The 5,225-nt window shown below is 38.7% G+C and overlaps 1 long non-coding RNA gene and 1 pseudogene across 1 annotated transcript; both read left to right on the top strand.

The window, feature by feature from the left end:
• The first annotated feature begins 266 nt into the window (after positions 1-266).
• Positions 267-3,553, top strand: LOC129298133 (homeobox protein knotted-1-like 2; annotated as a pseudogene).
• A 10-nt stretch (positions 3,554-3,563) lies between these two features.
• Positions 3,564-3,998, top strand: LOC129298134 (uncharacterized). Its single transcript, XR_008590310.1, has 2 exons — positions 3,564-3,713; positions 3,796-3,998. It is a non-coding gene; the product is annotated as an uncharacterized LOC129298134 (long non-coding RNA).
• Positions 3,999-5,225: the final 1,227 nt, after the last annotated feature.

The following is a 5,225-nucleotide window of genomic DNA, read 5'->3' as shown; positions in this document are numbered from 1 at the left end:
CATGCAAAAGCCCGATCTCATTTTTGCCTTAGGCCAGGAAAGGCCATCTTGATAATTTTAGGACAGAATCAGGCCGACAAGAACAAGTATGAGGCTGAACAATCCTAACTCGAAGAATGATGAAAAAGCCATGTTAAGCCTATGCTGGTCTCAAAAACCAAAAAAAAAAAAAAAAGGCCTACCTTCCATCCAAAATGAGAACGTTTCAATTTTATTACTATCATTATTATTTTGCGTTGGAAAGCATTCTCATTTTAACCAAATGCCTTTTCTTTTCGTCCTCTAAACGTGAGAAGGTCCTGTCGACGACTCCCACCCCTCAGCACGGAGGTATTGCCGGTATTCTCCACTCCACACCGTCGCCCCTCCTCTATCGACTTCCTCAACTCCGTACACCCACGCCATTATATCTGGTGCAACCACCTAATTTAATCATCTCTAGAGCTCATATCAACTCTTGTTTTTTTTTTTCCAAAACCCTTTCGTGTTCTTGGTCCTGTGTCTATCCTCCACGGCCTATAGTCTGGACTTTCTTGATCTACCACGTTGAGACGAATGGTTATGACGTAGGGTTTTGTGCTGGCCTTCCTCTTCCCTCGTATCTTGGAGCAGTTCGAGCAAGCTCTTGTATATCTGAGTGAGCTTATAGAGTCGGACGTATCATTTAATGGACGAATATGGTAACCGGGTGAGTGAAAGCCCAGGTTCAAGGCATAATTTCCTGTACTCATTCGCTGCGGATGGAGGTTCAAGCACGGGGGAAACCATCACCAGTCGCCCAGTACTACCTTTCATCTTCAATCAGGTGGATCGGAGTGCTATCAATGTGTGAAAACCAAAGCCAACACCTCCAATCATACTCAGATTTTCCACTATCCTTTGATCAGACAAAGTCTTCAAACTCGCGGAGGAAGCCAAACCTCTGACGAAGTTGAATCTCTCAAAGCTAAAATCATTGCTCATCCTCAATATCCCAGCCTTTTGGAAGCTTACATGAACTGCCACAAGGTGAGAGTAATTAGTTTCTCAGCGTTTTTTTCTGGGTTTATATCCGTAGATTGATAGTTAATGATAGGACTGTAGGTAGGAGCTCCGCCGGAAGTGGTGGCGCGTCTGACTGCGGCGAGGCAAGAGTTCAAGGAACGACAGCGATCTTCGGTCAGATCGAGGGAAACTTGCAAGGACCCAGAACTCGACCGATTCATGGTGGGGGGTTTCTTTCCCTTTTAAGGATTTGTTTGGCTCACTTGGTAATTATTAGACGAAAAAGCACTTGTTCGACGAGGTTGTGTTGGTGCCGTGATGACAGGAAGCTTACTATGACATGCTTGTGAAGTATGGGGAGGAATTAACAAGGCCAATTCAAGGGGCAATGGATTTCATACTCAAAATCGAAGCTGAGCTCAAGGTGCTTTGTAATGGACCTGTACGCGTCTTCCCCGGTACGGATCTATCTATTTTCTTGCTTTTCAACTTCTGTTCCTGAATCATCAATAATTTCCTATCGTTCAAACCAAACAAACTGATGATCTGATACGGTTTATCTTTGTATCCGTATAGTTTTAGCTGTGCAAACAGTTATAGGGCTACGGTTGTCGGCAACTTTGACCAAAATTTCCGTATCCAATGCGGGGGAATGGACTCAGAAAGAAAGATGAATTTGATTTGATGAAGCATAACCCTAATAACCATCTTCTATATGTACCAGGTTTTAGGTTTCCGAGAGTAGACCCGTTAAATATTCGCAAGATGTTTTCTCTTTTCGGGCTAAAACCCAAATTTACACGCTCCATTATTCTCTGTCTCCTCTTCCCTTTCCCGAACTTCTGAATTCTGACAAAATTATTCTTCTAGGGCTTCCTGGCTAGCTATTAAAAACCATAATATATCACTTGAATCGGTGCCTATATACCATAATGAATCTACTTTTCGACGATTTGTTTAGGGTTTTGTGATGACATTCCTGATTCATGTACACCCCTCATCATCATTGTAGTGGCGAGGTCGAAGCTCTAATGGTCTAGGCCCTCCGGGGCCCCCAACAAATCATAATAATTATTAATTAATTCAATTCAGATTATTTTAGTCTAACGGCCGGGCATATGGGGGTGGAAACGGTAGTACCTAATGATGATAATAAAAAAAAAATTACAGTGGTTAATTTCTTTTGGGCTGATTTGTGTGGTCAATTTCGACTGATGCATAATTTGGTTTTAGACATGTATAAACTGGAATCTGTCAAAGACCAGAATATTGGGCATTGAAATTGAAATAGGGCAAAACAATTTGACGTGACTATAATAAAATAATTTTTCCTGCATTCATTGAATGCTGTTCCAGTAATTGTTTAAGAGAGATACAATCCGCATAAATTTCCGTGAATTTGAATTTGCATATGCCCTCCAAATTCTTTGTTCTACTTGACTAGGTTGGCTCTCAGCCATGGTCCTTGCCACTGTATAGCCATTTTTGACAGTGCCATACCATGTTGCCCCGCTCCAAATTAAACCAGCAATTAACACATTATTATTATTGTTACGTTGATGCTGAATGTCACTGACAGAGCTTACGGTTCATTTACGCTCAATGATGATATGCAAATAAGACACACAAGAACGAAAGCAGGCATTAAAAGTGTGCGGGTGCCTATTAAGGAGCTTAAGGAATGACACGCGCACACTCTAATCCTAGGTTCGGTCTGTAACTACGGCTCTAAAATGTGGTCTGTGTAGATATGTTGTCTTTATTTGCTTCTTTTTCTCCGTTTACAGCATCATTATACGGAGGAATGAAAAAAATCGATCGAATTCAGGAATAGTATAATGTGATCATGTTTTTCACTGAGTACTAACATTTCCACGCTTAGTTATTAAGAAAGTTGTGAATGGCCAAATTTTGGACTATTATGCAGAAGATAAGGCGACGGCGTGGATTCATCTGAAGAGGATAGAGATAATAGTTGTGGAGAAGAAGAAATGCCCGGAATCGATCCTCGAGCTGAAGAACGTGAGCTTAAGAACCACTTGCTAAGAAAATATAGTGGGTACTTAAGTAGCCTCAAGCAAGAACTCTCCAAGAAAAGGAAGAAAGGAAAGCTGCCAAAAGATGCTAGGCAAGAGCTACTGACCTGGTGGGAATTACACTATAAATGGCCCTATCCTTCGGTATGTGCATGTTATACGTAGCATTCTCTGTGAAATCTCACTAAGCTATAGCTAGCATATGTATCAGCTTGCGTAGTGATGATGAAACGCTAAGTTGCTTTGATAAGATTAGCATTAATAAATTATTTTGCTGCAACGAATTGAGTAGGAGTCAGAGAAGGTGGCATTGGCAGAATCGACAGGGTTGGACCAGAAGCAAATAAATAACTGGTTCATAAATCAGAGGAAGCGGCACTGGAAGCCATCAGAGGACACGCAATTTATGGTGATGGAAGGTCTGCATCAACGGGAGCCCAGTCTTTATATGGACGCTCACCGCATGGCTAATGCTCACTGCCGTCTTGGACCATGACCCCTGCAGCACTTCCTGATTATATGTGTGTTATATGTATATTGTGGAAACAAGTTCTTGTTTCTTGTGCAGTGTGGGAATAATAGAGCAGTAATCTGGTGAGATGTAACATGTTCCCAGTGGTTGTGCCTTCTATTGAAGTATCGGATGAAAATAACTTGTTCGGTGTTGTTGGAGACCCGTGGTCTTCTTATAACGTGAGGGATTGCGGGAGATTATTTTGTCATTTCCTTTCATATCTAATTATTGTAATTTTGTTGTTTTATTTGTTGTAAACAGAAGGCGAAATTCGCGATTTGGAGACCCTGGAAGTTTGCTATATATGCTATAGCTAGCCTAGCTAGCCTGTGTGTGTATATATGAAGAGAACATATCATCGTGAAACCTTGAAATTCCATGATGTTAACTCTCCCTTATTTTCGTAAATATCTCAACCGTATGACTTGACATTCGGATGAAATTTTATAAATACTCATTTTCTATCATCTATTTATATAAGTAATTTACATAGGTCATACCCGTGCAACGCATGGGATTGAAGACTAGTTTTTGCCTTGTACTTTGAACACCTTTATCGACACGTTTATTTGTTCGGGAACATGGTCTGAGAAATACACGTTTTCCCACAGTCCACAGATAGATTGCAATTTTTTTAAGATGCTGAAATATGACACAAATTCGTTCTTTAAGTGTTACTGTTAAGCCCGGCTTAAGGATCATGAGATTGGTAAACTCGTTGGGCCAGGCCCAGTGTTAGAACATAAATTTTTTGAGATGTAAATTAAACTAGGTTTCCTGATCCGTACGTCATGGCTCATGATGCATGATAAGTGAATGGATAAAGCCGCTTGCTTATGGTGATGTGTCGACTTATCATGATGCTCATCACTCAAGTATTTATTAGTGCGATAAAATTTAAACTTTTAGATCAAAATCTAAAATATCATTTAATAAAATAAACGTTATAAAATTTATAAAAAAGTTATAATTAATCTGGTCTATATTTAATTTGAAGAGTCTAATTTAATATTAAAAGCTATATAATTTTTATTATAACTGCTATACACAATCCACATTAATATTAATTTTTTTTATAATTTTATTTTAATAAACAACATTAATAACAAAATTATAAAACAGGAATTTTTAAAAATTACAAATTAAAAATTTTGAATATGAACTATGCAAAATACATTTTAATAGTTAATATATAAAAATTATATTAAATTGGGCCCTTCAGAGTAAATCTAGGCCAGGTTGATAATAAAATATTTATTAAAATATTGTTATAAAATTTTATTTTAATAAATATAAATAAAAATATTGAAATATACTTTAAATTTAGCTATCCAGGTGAAGATCCGGATGTCTACATTTTATTACACTGATGAGCATATACTGAGCACTAAAGATGGACCTATAGCCCTCGTGCTTATGGTGAGATTATTGCAAGGACACGTGGAGGTGAGTGGAGCAAGGTGGTTGCCGGTTACGTTTATGCTATCCGCAGGGCAGGCTAGATGGAGAGGTGTGAAATGTGTTGTGATTGTTTCTTTCCAATCCCATCCACTGGGAGTCTTACTCACTCTCTCTGACATTTCTATTTCTCTTTCCTTTCTGCACTTCCTTTCTTGTTGATATGCCTGTAATATGATATTCGAACGTTATATCAATATTCTGAGAATCAATTGTTATATTTCTATAGCAAT

Source organism: Prosopis cineraria, unplaced genomic scaffold, assembly GCF_029017545.1.
Source record: "Prosopis cineraria cultivar Desert tree isolate PC_DT_omini unplaced genomic scaffold, ASM2901754v1 PC721, whole genome shotgun sequence".
NCBI classification, from domain to species: Eukaryota; Viridiplantae; Streptophyta; class Magnoliopsida; order Fabales; family Fabaceae; genus Prosopis; species Prosopis cineraria.
This window is presented reverse-complemented; position numbering and strand designations above follow the sequence as displayed.